This window comes from Dendrobates tinctorius, unplaced genomic scaffold, assembly GCF_039654945.1.
Source record: "Dendrobates tinctorius isolate UK_male_01 unplaced genomic scaffold, ASM3965494v1 ptg000120l, whole genome shotgun sequence".
NCBI lineage: Eukaryota > Metazoa > Chordata > Amphibia > Anura > Dendrobatidae > Dendrobates > Dendrobates tinctorius.
The window spans coordinates 35617678-35632335 of NW_027361788.1; the positions used below are offsets into that span (position 1 = coordinate 35617678).

Genomic DNA, 14658 nt, shown 5'->3' on the forward strand with positions numbered 1-14658 from the left:
CTCTTTCCACCGTCTGAGAAAGAATGATGGGAACAGAACGATCACTAATGGATCACTAACAGATCACCATACAGTATCATGTTATCAGCAGCACATCTACAGTTTACACCCCACAGACCTCTGGGTCGCCCTCACACCCAAGGCAGCGGGGGTACCCGGTACCAGGCCGGTGTCAGAGGGATGTGTCACAGCAGCAGTGACCCGGTCCGTGGTCCTGGGCGCCCAATATCAATGGCGGTGATGTTAATAGTGTAATAGTTTATTTAGATAGTTCGTGACACCACCTGTGGTGTTTGGCAAGCAAGATGTTAAGCCAACACTGCGTGCAGATCCACTGGGACTGATGGTGTGGTGCAGCAAAGATGGTGTAGCTCCCCACAGGTGGAGCTGTAGTCCCAGGGCAGTGTAGGTGCAATGGATGAGGAGAGGCGCAGAATGGTATAGATGCTGGTACCCAGGTGTAGCGGTGCTGGAATAACTGGAGGACACCAGAGAACGCCGTTCCAAAGCTTTACTCACTGTTTGCAGTTCACACCACTGCCTGCCTCCGCACTGTGTTCTTCAGGTCAGGGCCGCAGCCAACCTCCAGGCAGGATAGGATTCTCCCCTTCACACTCCGCCAATATGTACCTTACTGAACGACTCCTCCAATGCGCCTTTAGGTGCGAAGCACTCCAGTACTTAGTTACCCTGGAATGCCTCTCTCTAGGTGTTCCTAGTCTCTACTTGTATGACAGACAGCTGTAGCCTGTTTCGGGGACTCCTCTCTGCGTCCCGACTCACTATCCAAGTGCTGTTGTGTCCCAAATCTATGATGGGAGTAAGGCGTTAGTGGCTCACTACTCCTCCGGTGTCTGTTGCCGGACATAAAGATCCAATCAACCTCGGGGACCGGGCCCCGGCCTTTTTCGCTCTGGACTGGAAGGGTTATCTCTCTTTCTCAACCTGCTTCCCACCGTCCTTCTATTCTCCTTCATTCCGATCTGCTCTGTCTCTCTTATGGAATCTGTAGTCTCCGGTCTGCGTCTCTTTCTCCTTCTCTTCCTTCCCGTGCCAGTTGGCCCTGTTCACTGGGGTAGCTGCAGCACTCCTTCCTCCATCCCTTCTTCCAGGGATCCCCACTCCTCACCGAGTGGCTGTCCTCTTCTACTCCGCCTGCCCTCTTCTGCGGACTGACCTCAAATCCTACACCTTCCCTCTCTTTTATATCTAACTCCACCCAGCACCTCTCGTGTTACGAAGCCAGGGACAAAAGGCACCCTATGACCTTTCCAGCATAAAGCATGGATGGGTCCCTGCTGAACTATCCTGTGTGTGGGGTGCAGGTGTTGGAATGTGGAATGGAGTTCACACCCTACCTGGATAGTGGGGCACCACACCTTAGGAGGAGGTGCAGTACCTCTGTGGCGACTGAAGCCTCAGGGGCGCCACACCTCCATATAATATAATGTGCTCTATAGTCCTCCATAAAGTATAATACACTTCCTATAGTCCTCCATATAATATAATGTGCCCCATAGTCCTCCATATAGTGTAATACACTCCTCATAGTCCTCCATATAGTATAATACACTCCTCATAGCCTTCCATATATTAAAATACACTCAGTCCTCCATATAATATAATACACTCCTCATAGTCCTCCATATATTAAAATACACTGCTCAGTCCTCTGTATAGTATAATACACTCCTCATAGTGCTCCATATAGTAAAATACACCACCAGTCATCCATGTAGTACAATTCACTTCCCATAGAATAATGCACCCCATAGTTCTTCACATAGTAGAATGTATTCCCCCATAGTCCTCGATACAGTATAATGCAGCCCCACCATACAATATAATATACCCTCCCATAGAATATAATGCAGCCCCCCTCTTATAGTATAACGAAGCCACCCCTTAGAGCATAATGCAGCCACCCCACAGAATATAATGTAACCCCCAATAGAATATAATGCAGCCCCTCCATAGACTATATGACAGCCCCCTCATTGATTATAATACAGCCCCCCATAGAATATAATGCAGCCCCTTATATAGTATAATGTAGCCCCAATAGAATATAATGTAGCCCCCTCAGAAAGTATAATGAAGCCCCCATACAATTTAATCTACCCCGCATAGAATATAATGCAGCCCCCGATAGAATACAATGTAACCTCCTCATATAGCATAATGTAGCCCCCTCATAGAGTATGATGCAATCACCCCCCATAGAATATAATACAGCCCCCCCATAGAATATAATGTAGCCCCGAATAGATTATAATACAGCCCACCTCCCCATAGAATATAATGTAGCCCGCCATATTATATAACACAGCCTCCCCCATAGAATATAATGTATAATGTACCCCCAATGGTATATAACACAGCCACATAGTATATAGCACAGCCACAAAGTATATAACACAGCCTACATAGTATATAACACAGCCCACATAGTATATAGCACAGCTGCATACTTTATAACACAGCCCATATAGTATATAACACAGCCCCACATAGTATATCACACAGCCCCACATGGTATATAGCACAGCCCACATGGTATATAGCACAGCACCACATGGTATATAGCACAGCCCACATGGTATATAGCACAGCACCACATGGTATATAGCAGAGCACCATGGTATATAACACAGCACCACATGGTATATAGCACAGCACAACATGATATATAGCAAAGCCCCACATAGTATATAGCACAGCACCACATGGTATATAGCACAGCACCACATGGTATATAGCACAGCCCCACATAGTATATAGCACAGAACCACATGGTATATAGCAGAGCACCATGGTATATAGCACAGCACCACATGGTATATAGCACAGCACCACATGGTATATAGCACAGCCCACATGGTATACACCACAGCCCCACATGGTATATAGCACAGCCCCACATGGTACACAGCACAGCCCATATGGAATATAGCACAGCACCACATGGTATACAGCACAGCACCACATAGTATATAGCACAGCACCACATGGTGTATATCAGAGCCCCACATGGTATACAGCACAGTACCACATGGTATATAGCACAGCCCCACATGGTATACAGCACAGCCCCATATGGCATACAGCACAGCACCATGGTATATAGCACAGCCCCACATGGTATACAATAGAGCACCACATGGTATATAGCACAGCACCACATGGTGTCTATCACAGCACCACATGGTATATAGCACAGCACCACATGGTATATAGTACAGCCCCACATGGTATACAGCACAGCCCCACATGGTATACTGCACAGCACCATGGTATATAGCACAGCCCCACATGGTATACAACACAGCTTCACATGGTATACAGCACAGCACCACATGGTATATAGCACAGCACCACATGGCATATAGCACAGCACCACATGGTATGCCCGCGCTGCTCCTGGCTCCTGCCTCAGCGGCTGCTCTGCCTGGCACACAGTGAGTGTGCGATGATGTCATCGCGCTCCCACAGTGTCAGAGGCAGAGTGCGGAATGATGGGAGACAGAGCATCAGCTGACTCTCCTCCATCATTGCTTTGAACTGTACCCCCTGCCTTACGGGCCCCACAGCGGCTACTTGATGTGCCGCTAGCTGGGGGCCCCTGGGGGAGCGGGGGCCCTAGGCAGCTGCCTGGGCTGCCAGCCCCTAACACCGGCCCTGAACACACGATGAGTTTGTGAGGGGAGCCAGGGCCATAGTAGTGGCTGACACAGATTGCTCAATCACGCCCTGGTCTCCCGACACATACATACAATGTCCCCTTTGCAGCGTATCTTTTGTAACGCCTTCTGTACCATCAGGGTCCCATCTGGTCTGCTGTGGGTTTACTCCTGTTGGTTTCACACAAAGAGAGACAGAGTCCAGTTTCAACTTGTAACAGCAACTTTGCCTGTATTCTTTCGCAGTACGTCCAGATCAGTTACAGCAACTTCACAGGGAACATCACAGTACACATCCTTGTCTATTCCTGTGCTTTTCCCTACTTCTTCTAGAATGCTCCTGGGTCTTACCATTTTGTCCGATACCACAGTGTTCCTTCGACTGCCCAGCTTCACTACCTTTAGGAATTCCCCTGTCCGTTTCACCCCAGGCATAAGGGCATCTGCCAATGTAGTACGTTGCCACATCTTGGTGCTGCCTGGTATTCCACTGCTGCTGTATTCTCCAGTTCCCAAGCCCTGGACAACTGGGCTCCTATCTTGCAAACGATGCAAGGTCCACTGTGTTGCCCCGGGCTCTAAAGCCCTACAGGACTGTCTGGGCTCCGTTGGCCTATTAACTACAATCAGGAAATACTCCTGGCTTACCCACAGAAGGCTCCTCCTAAGTTAACCATTTATTTTACTAGATTTTTCTTCCTACTATGCCCCCCTCTAGTGGCTAATCCTATAACTGCATTTCCTTTTCTACACAACATACACATATGTATACATATACACATAGCAGCATACAATACACGAACAATGCAATCCCAACATGAAAAAGACGGAGGGGAGCACCACGTGAACCTGGCACACCCCTTACAAGTTGGTAGGGGTTTCTGGTTCTGAACAGCTCTGCCTCCTGCCTGACATCTGCTCACTTCTTTCAATATCTGGCGCATATGTATGTCAAAAGTTGGGAGGCGTTTATAGAGCAAGGTCTCATACTCCATACCTGCCAGGTGCCAGCTACTTACACAGCAGACACCCGTCAGTAACTGTGGTGATTAGAGCTAACTCTGATCACAGCGGTTTAACCCTCTAGATGATATTGCGAACAGCAACCATGTGGTTAGTCAGAGGGAGTCTAATGGATGATGCTAAATGTAGATTTACTTACTACATCAGAATAGCTAAATATCCATTCATAACAATTTCAGCTCTGCTACATAGGAGTTTTTTTCTCGCACTCAGACAAAAAGAAAAGGACCCTTTTTAAATTTCCATGTCCTCCTAGATATTACAAAGTACAGAAGCGGCTGTACAACCCGCAGCAGAGCCTCACAGATGAAATTCTGCAGAGACCATAGGACACACAGTGGACTGTCAGCCATCCCGGAGGACGACTGACGTACAACAGCCCCAATAATTGACAGTCCAGCACTGCCTTTTATGGGAAAATATAGACTATTCCTAAATAGGGATCATTTCACCTTAAATGGAGAGTGAAGCGGATTTTGCTGGGACTTGGCATCTGCTGCTGTTTTCTCGTATACGTTATATACTGTGCCGTCTCCCCTAAAATACCCTGAAGTGCTCAGTATTCTGGGAATCATGTTGTAGGGTATTTAGATAGAGGCCTAGCAATGCTGCTTGACTGCAACAATCAATATGGCAGCTGCCACAAGAATTGCTACTCAACTTTGCCAGAATCCTGAAGGGCAAATCTGCTGTAATAGTGAAGCGTCTGCGCCCCGATGTTACATTTCTGACGGAAGCCCCCAATTATTATTTCATACATAGTATTGATGGGGAAGGCAGACATTTTGGACAACCACAGAAACCATTAAACATGGACTTTGCTTGGATTTTTGATACCTGGCCGACCGCCTGGTCTCCTGAACTGAGCTAATTGTCCCTTTTATGAGACTACGATACAAATATGTTTTGTGTTTCATGGCCTTGGCTATAGCTGTCTGGCTCCTGAAAAGTTGGGTGGCAACATATATGGCCACCAATACGACTCTCACATGGAGCACCTAGCTTTTCTAGACTCCTGAGTGACAAATCGGCTTATCCTCTCAGGCTGTATCCCTCTATACCTCAGTGACAACTGCTGTAATCTAATGTAATGGTTGTCACAAGGCTTTCTTGAATGTGGAAAATTTCTGCAGCAAATTTGCAAAATTTTGCCAGTCCACAGCAGTAAATCCGCACCTACTCCTCTGGATTTTGTTTTGGATTTTCCCACAAATTCTGTAAAAAAATAAAAAGCCATTTTTGGGCCTTCATTTTTAAACTGTCTAAAAGAAGAGTTGATTCTGTTGCCTATAGCAACCAATCAGAGCGCAACTTTCATTTTACCAGAGCGCTTTAAGAAAGGTTATTTGAACTGTGATTGGTTGCTGGGGCCAGGAGTTGGAAACAGTCCTCAATATGAGGCTCCATAATGGGTCCATACAGTGACAATGGCAGAATCTATTGTGGGTTAATTGTGGATTTTTACTAATAATAAAGTTAATGAGGAAAATATGTCACAAATCTGTCAGCCATGCACAGCCTTACCCTTTTGCCATGTAGCATCCAGAAAAGCCAAATAACAATCTCTATCTTTATATATAAAACTGAATGTATGTATGTGAATGGAGCGCCCCAGCCAGGGCTATCGGGGTACTCGGCGCCGGGCCCGTTGATCTCAATGGGAGTTGTCACGGAAGCTGTGGCCCGGTCCGTGGCCCTGGGGCTCCATGGCAAAAGGGGTGAAAAGAACAATGAAATAGAATTGATGAATAGTTCGTGATGCCACCTGTGGTGCTCGGAAAGTGAGATGTTAAGCCGACGCTGCATGCAGATCCTCTGGGGCTGGTGGTGTGTTGCAGCCAAGATGGTGAAGCTCCCCACAGGTGGAGCTGTAGTCCCAGGGCAGTGTAGAAGCTGGTACCCAGATGTAGCGGTACCAGGTGTGTTGGTGCAGGAATGAATGGAGGACACCAGGGCCTGTAGTTCCAAAGCTTTACTCACAGTCTGTAGTACACACAGGTGCCTGCCTCCATGCCGTGTCCTCCGGGTCAGAGGCTCAATCAACCTCCGGGTCAGATGGAATGCTCCCTTCCAACACTCTGCCAACATGTACCTTTCTGAACGTCTCCTCTTATAGCACCTTTAAGTGTGAAGATCTCCTAGTACTGAGTTACACTGAAGTTCCTCCTGACAGATGTTCCCAAGAACTATACTTGTACGGCAGACAGCTGTAGCCTGCTTCGGGGACTCCTTACTCCTGAATCCCGGCTCACTTTCAGTGTTGCTGTTGTGCCCCCAAGTCTTAGATGGGAGTAGTGCATTTATGGTGCCCCTGAGGCTCAGCCGCCACAGAGGTACTGCACCTTCTCCTAAGGTGTAGTGCCCCACCAACTAGGTGAACTCCTTTCCACACTCCAACACCTGCACCCACACACAGGATAGTTCAGCAATGGACCAGATTGCGGCTCCATGCTTAGAGGATAGCAGAGCACCTTTCGTGGGTCCTTGCTTCGTAACACGAGATGTGCTGGGAGGTGGGTGGAGTTAGATATAAAAGAGTGGGAAAGTTTAGAATTACAGGTCAGTCTGACGGGAGGTCAGTCTGACGGGAGGTCAGTCGAGAGAGGAGGCTAGGGGGTCAATCAGTCAGGAGAGACTGAGGACGGACCTCTAGAAGGAAGGATGGAGGAAGGAGTGCTGCAGCTGCCTCAGTGACCTGAGCCAGCTGGCACGGGAAATGAACAGAAGGAGAAAGACGTAGAACTGCAACCTAAGCTTCCATAAGACAGAGAAGGAACAGCGCGGAACGAAGGAGTAGGAGAACAGAGAGGAGTTGTGGGTTGTAAGAGGAACCCTGCCTATAGGTTCTCAGCGCAAGGCCGGGGCCCGGTCCCCGAGGTTGTATGGACACTTATGGTTCTGCAGCAGACACCGGTGGAGTAGTTGGCTGTAAATGCACTACTCCCATCTAAGACTTGGGACACAACAGCAACCGAATAGAGAGCCAGGACTCAGAGAGGAGTCCCCGATAGAGGCTACAGCTGTCTGTCATACAAGTAGAGTTGTTAGGAACATCTGACAGGAGGAACTTCAGAGTACCACGGTACTGGAGCTCTTCACACTAAAGGCGCAATAGAGGAGTCGTTCAGGAAAGGTACATGTTGGCGGAGTGTTGGAGAGGAGAAGCCTAACTTGCCCGGGGGGGGTTGATTGAGTCTCTGCCCCGGAGGACACGGCTTGGAAGCAGGTACCAGTGGTTACAAAGAACTGTGAGTAAAGCGTTGAAACTGCAAGCCCTGGTGTCCTCCATTCCTTCTTGCGTCCGCCAGCACTGCTACATTCCCTGCGCCGGACACTACACCATCAAGGTGTCCCCACATCTACACTGCCCTGGGACATTAGCCCTGCCTGTGGAGGGATATACCATCACTTCTGCACCACACCATCTGTCCCAGCGGAGCTGTCTGCAGCATCGGCTTAACATCTCCCTTGCCGAACACCACAGGTAGCGTCACGATCAATTCCATTAACCACACACCACCATTGACATTGGGCACCCAGGGCCACGGACCGGGTCACAGCTGCCGTGATACTTTCCCCCTGACACCGGCCCAGTACCAAGTACCCCACTGCCCTGGGACTGGAGGGCGACCCACATTTACAGCCAACTACTCCACCGGTGTCTGCTGCAGAACCATTAGTGTCCATACAACCTCGGGGACCGGGCCCCAGCCTTGCGCTTAGAACTTCTAAGCAGGGTTCTTCCTCTAACCCACATCCTCTGTTCCCTTTTACTCCTACGTTCCGTACTTGTCTTTCCTTCTAATGGAAGATCAGGTTTCTGTTCAACGTCTTTCTCCTTCTTTCCTTTCCTGTGCCAGCTGGCTCAGATCACTGAGGCAGCTGCAGCACTCCTTCCTCCATCCCTCTCTCAGGGATCTTCCTTCCTCACTCCTCTCTGAGTGACTCTCCTGTGGTGCCCCCAGGAGTATGGTTGCCACACTGGCTTTGCCTTCCTCCAGGGGAGGGTAATGCCAGGCTTGGAAGCAGTGCTGGGTCTCTCCAGCAGTTAACCCAATGCATGCAACACAGTTCCACTCCGGGCCAGCAGGGGGAACTCTGAACCAGGATTCTGGAGAGGAGTGTCCTCTGAGGGCCAGGAGGAAGAAGGGTCAGATAGTCTGCGGAGGGTGAAGTGTGCAGACGGGAGGTGCGAAGCTGGAGGTCGAGCTGCAGAAGGTGAGCTCCCTCAGCTTGAGAGCGCACAGAACTGGTGCCTGGTCTCCACGGTGGTACGGATACTGACGGTCCTGCCACAGATACCAGAGGAGTAGGAGGGTGTAAATGCCCTGCTCTCACCAAAGACTTGGGACACAACAGCAATTGAATAGAGAGCCAGGACTCAGGAGAGGAGTCCCCGAGAGAGACTACAGCTGTCTGTCCTACAAGTAAAGTTCTAGGAACATCTGAAGAGAGGCATTTCAGAGTAACTAAGTACGGGAGTGCTTCACACTACAAAGCACTAGGAAGGAGACTGCACAGCCCTTCTGCTGAGAGAGAATCCTGATCTGCTTCCAGGCTAACCTGCTCCAATACCATCTGTAATCAGGACTCTGGACTGCATATACTCAGTAAGGGTACAGAAACTACAACCGCTGTGTCTTGTCTGTTCCCTACGCTTTCGGCACTGCTACATCCCCGTGCCAACTACATCTACACTGCCCTGGGACTACAGCTCCACCTGTGGGGAGCTTTACCATCTAAGCTGCACATGCCATCAGTCCCAGGGGATATGTATGCAGCGTTGGCCTAACACCATATTTGCCAAACACCACGGGTGGCTTCACGAACTATTCTACCATTAACTACATCTCCCCATTGCTTGGGCGCCCAGGGCCACTGACCGGATCACCGCTGCTGTGACACATCCCCCTGACACAGGCCCGGTACCGAGTACCCCACAGCCCTGGGAGGGCGACCCACTCCGACTGACTCCGAACTAACTGAAATTCTAAACCTTCCGCCTCTTTTATGTATTCTAAACTCCACCCGCCTCCCAGCACGTTTAGTGTTCCAAGCAGGGAGCCACCAAAGGTGCTCTGCTACACTCCAAGCAGGGAGCCGCAATGTGGCTTTGCTGAACTACTGTGTTGTGTGGGATGCGAGTGTTGGAGCGTGGTCAGGAGTTCCCACCTTACCTGGATGGTGGGGCACCACACCTCAGGAGGAGGTGCAGTACCTCTGTGGCAACTGAACCCTCAGGGGCGCCACATGTGTATCACCAACCAATCACGAAGCATCTTTCATTTTACCAGAGCTGTTCAAAAGAAGCTGAGCTGTGATTGGTTGTTATGACCAACAGTTTTCCTTGCAACCAATCACTAAGCATCTCTCATTTCACCAGAGTTGGTTAAAAGTAGCTGAGCTGTGATTGGTTGCTATGAGCAAGTTTTCCCACTTGACAACACCTCAGAAGACACTGACATGGTGGGAGAAATCTAGCATCTTCGGGAACATAAGCTCCCAGCCATTGTCTGCCCCCCTGAAAGGAGCAGAGAGCACATGACAGAAATGAATCCCCCCCTCCTGTGCCCATATACACATCACACATCCTCCATCTCGTAGGCACATCTTCCCTCTTAAAGTGGTCATTGGTATGGAAGTCAGAGCAAATCCATCCAGTGCTTTGGTTTTGACCCCAGACCTCTCTTAAAGGGATCCCTGGTATGGAAGTTAGGACCGTTCAACTCAGCTCTGTGGTTCTGACCCCAAGCTCTCTTAAAGGGATCTCCTATATGGAAGTTAGGGCAAATCCCTCAACGCTCTGATTCTGACCCCAGGGTTCTATTAAAGGGATCATTGGTATGCAAGTCAGGGCAAATCCACTCAGCGCTCTGGTTCTGATCCCATCCCCGGTATGGAAGTGAGGGCAAATCCACTCTGCGCTTTGGTACTGACCGCAGGCCTCTCTTAAAGGGATCTCCGGTATGGAAGTAAGGGTAAATCCCTCAGCGCTCTGATCATTGGTATGAAAGTCAGGGCAAATCCACTCAGCGCTCTGGTTCTGACCCCAGGTTGACGGGATGATGTGGGATATTAGTGGTAGTAGTCTGGTAGCTTTGGCTGACGGGATGATGTGGGATATTAGTGGTTGTAGTCTGGTAGCTTTGGCTGACGGGATGATGTGGGATATTAGTGGTAGTAGTCCGGTGGCTCTGGCTGACGGGATGATGTGGGATATTAGTGGTAGTAGTCCGGTGGCTCTGGCTGACGGGATGATGTGGGATATTAGGGGTAGTAGTCCGGTGGTTCTGACTGACGGGATGATGTGGAATATTAGGGGTAGTAGTCCAGTGGCTCTGGCTGACGGGATGATGTGGGATATTAGGAGTAGTAGTCCGGTGGCTCTGGCTGACGGGATGATGTGGGATATTAGTGGTAGTAGTCCTGTGGCTCTGGCTGATGGGATGATGTGGGATATTAGGGGTAGTAGTCCGGTGGCTCTGGCTGATGGGATGATGTGGGATATTAGGGGTAGTAGTCCGGTGGCTCTGTCTGACAGGATGATGTGGGATATTAGGGGTAGTAGTCCGGTGGCTCTGGCTGACGGGATGATGTGGGATATTAGGGGTAGTAGTCTGGTGGCTCTGGCTGACGGGATGATGTGGGATATTAGTGGTAGTAGTCCGGTGGCTCTAGCTGATGGGATGATGTGGGATATTAGTGGTAGTAGTCCGGTGGCTCTGTCTGACAGGATGATGTGGGATATTAGGGGTAGTAGTCCGGTGGCTCTGGCTGACGGGATGATGTGGGATATTAGGGGTAGTAGTCCGGTAGCTCTGTCTGACAGGATGATGTGGGATATTAGGGGTAGTAGTCCGGTAGCTCTGTCTGACAGGATGATGTGGGATATTAGGGGTAGTAGTCCGGTAGCTCTGTCTGACAGGATGATGTGGGATATTAGGGGTAGTAGTCCGGTGGCTCTGGCTGACGGGATGATGTGGGATATTAGGGGTAGTAGTCTGGTGGCTCTGGCTGATGGGATGATGTGGGATATTAGTGGTAGTAGTCCGGTGGCTCTAGCTGATGGGATGATGTGGGATATTAGTGGTAGTAGTCCGGTGGCTCTGGCTGAAGGGACGATGTGGGATATTAGGGGTAGTAGTCCGGTGGCTCTGGCTGACGGGATGATGTGTGATATTAGGGGTAGTAGTCTGGCGTCTGTGACGGGATTATGTGGGATATTAGTGGTAGTTGTCTGGTGAGACTCTAGCTGATGGGATGATGTGGGATATTAGGGGTAGTAGTTCGGTGGCTCTGACGGGATGTTGTGGAATATTAGGGGTAGTAGTCCAGTGGCTCTGACGGGATGATGTGGGATATTAGGGGTAGTAGTCCGGTGGTTCTGGCTGACGGGACGGTGTGGGATATTAGGAGTAGTAGTCCGGTGGCTCTGGCTGATGGGATGATGTGAGATATTAGTGGTAGTAGTCCGGTAGCTCTGGCTGACGGGATGATGTGGGATATTATAGTGAGTGTGGCTATGTGGAGTGGGCGGGGCTCTACACTCAGCTTTATATATATAGATATAATCATAATTTGTTACAACTAACCGTAGTTAGTTACTATGCCCGGGCAGCACCGGGCTCTTCAGCTAGTGGGTTATAAATAGGGCTGGCCCTAGCATAAGGTGTGTCGGGGTCCAATGCTTCCTGCTTGGTCCTGTGCACACTACATGTAGGGAGCGGCTCAAGAGCTGTGCCTGCTCATTAAGGCTCACTCACATGGGTGTGTAAGGGGGACGACCAACCAGTGGGTACCTGCATGCCGGGTCCAGAACTGTTGAGGCTGCATCGCCTGTTCCCGGGGGGAAGCCTGAGTTAGCCGGACCTTCCCCGATTGCCTGGGTGAAGCGCTAGTGAGTCGGACCTTCCTGCTGTCCCAGGAGGGAGGGGAGTGAGAGGAGAAAAGCGCGCACAGCAGCAGGGGCTCGTACAGGACTGTGGCCCTCACCCTTGTCAGACACTTCAACATATGGACTATGCTCAGTGGAAGGTACCGGAGACCGACCGCTGCCGCCAGAAGACAGGACATTAAGACCCACAGGACCTTTCTGGAATAGACACCGCGCGAGCTGTTGCCGGCGCCATTGAGTTCTCAGCAGGTGTTACAGTTGGCGGGACTCCTGACACAAGTGCTTCACAAGAACTGCCATTATCTGAACCATGGTTCTTCTACTTACAATATCCTTTGCCATCTAAACTGTTGAATCCCCTGTTTAACCCTTCACCACCCAACCTCCATTTACACTGTTTAACCCTTTATCTCCCCTGTTATTAAACTTGTTAACCCTTGGTCTGCCTCCTGTCTGTCACTGCATCCCGCGTACCTGCTTACAAGCGTATAACATGGCCGAGTGCTCTCTAATGTTTTATCAGACTGCACTCTGCCCAGTGTTATACTATGGGGCCGAGGGGATCTGTGATTTTTTTTCTCATACCGATTCAGCATGAGAGAACAATGGCAGCATGTGCGGGTGCATCCGATGATCGGATAACGTGCACCTATACAAGTCTATAGGTACATGTGAAACAGTGGACTGCACTCAGATGTCATCCCAGTGCAGTCCGACATCCGCCGACACAGAGAATGTTCTAAGTACTGATGCTGCTGTGTGAGTACTGTATTGGTAATACCTAAGGTAACTGTGTACATTCAGGTCAGGTTTAGGGAAATAATATGATATAAGTTAGTATTTAGGTAGTGATGGATAGGAACTTTAGGACCCAGAGTAGTTACAGACAGAGTAAGATAGGCAGTGGTGGGACTATTAGTGTGTTAGTATAAGTATTGTTGGTATAGAGTTAGTGTATGTAGCAAAGTCAAGCAGCTGTGTGCTGGAAAGTAGATGAAAAGTTACATTGTCCCAGCAACAGACTGCAGGAACAGATAAAGTTAAATGTTTGGGATCAGCCCAGCATGGGAGGGTGTTAAGTCTAGCAAGAAGGGGAATAACTTCCTGGTTTAGTCAGTCTGAGTTAGTGAGAGGGTTGTGTCAAATTCAGGTTGAAGTGGCAGTGTTCTGGAGGCATATAGAGTATATACAGTGGGGGAAATAAGTACCTGTATTTACTCGAGTTTAAGCCGACCCGAGTATAAGCCGAGGCACCTAATTTTGCCACCAAAAACTGGGTAAGCATATTGACTTGATTATATATGCATCCCTGTCCTGGTATGCATGGCTCCCCCGTCCCTGTATGCATGGCTCCTTATCCCCTATCCTTGTCTGCATGGCTCCTTATCTCCATCCCATCCTTGTCTGCATAGCTCCTTATCCCTGTCCTTGTCTGCATGGCTCCTTATCTCCATCCCATCCTTGTATTCATGGCTCCTTATCCCCTATCCTTGTATGCATGACTCCCCGGTCCCTGTCCTTGCATGCATGGCTCCTTATCCTCTATCCTTGTATGCATGTTTCCTATTAAAAAAAGGCAAAAACATCCTATTCACCTTCCTGCACGACCTGATGTATCTCGTTCCGGCGCCGGCAGCTCTTCCTGCAGAACAATCACATGGCCCCGCTCATTAAGGTAATGAATATTCACTCCGCGCCTATGGGAGTGAAGAGGCGTGCATATTCATTACCTTAATGAGCAGGGCCACATGATCGCTTGGCCAGAAATGCTGCTGGCGCCGGAACCAACGAGATGCAGCGAGGGCGCACAGGAAGCTAAGTAGGATGTCTTTTGGAAGCTGGCAGCTGTGGGTGACACTGTGCACGCTATAAGAGAATTGAATATTAATTTCTCTTTAGCAGCGGGCACAGTTACAGCCGCAGCCGCTGGCTCCTGCCTCTGTGACCCGCAGCTCCGCCGCTCCCCCTCCCCTGCTAGCTTCTGCCTCTGTGACCCGCTGCTGTGCCACTCCCCCTCCCCGCCGGCCCTCTGGGGCAATTGACTCGTGTATAAGCTGAGGG

At 49.8% G+C, this 14658-nt stretch overlaps 1 long non-coding RNA gene across 1 annotated transcript in view; it reads right to left on the reverse strand.

The window, feature by feature from the left end:
* The window catches only part of LOC141046779 (uncharacterized), an 84385-nt gene extending 70120 nt beyond the window's left edge, over positions 1 to 14265 (reverse strand). Inside the window, exon 1 of the long non-coding RNA XR_012219659.1 lies at positions 14193 to 14265. This is a non-coding gene — a long non-coding RNA (uncharacterized lncRNA). The remainder of the gene's footprint in view (positions 1 to 14192) is intronic.
* Between the last annotated feature and the right edge of the window lie 393 nt (positions 14266 to 14658).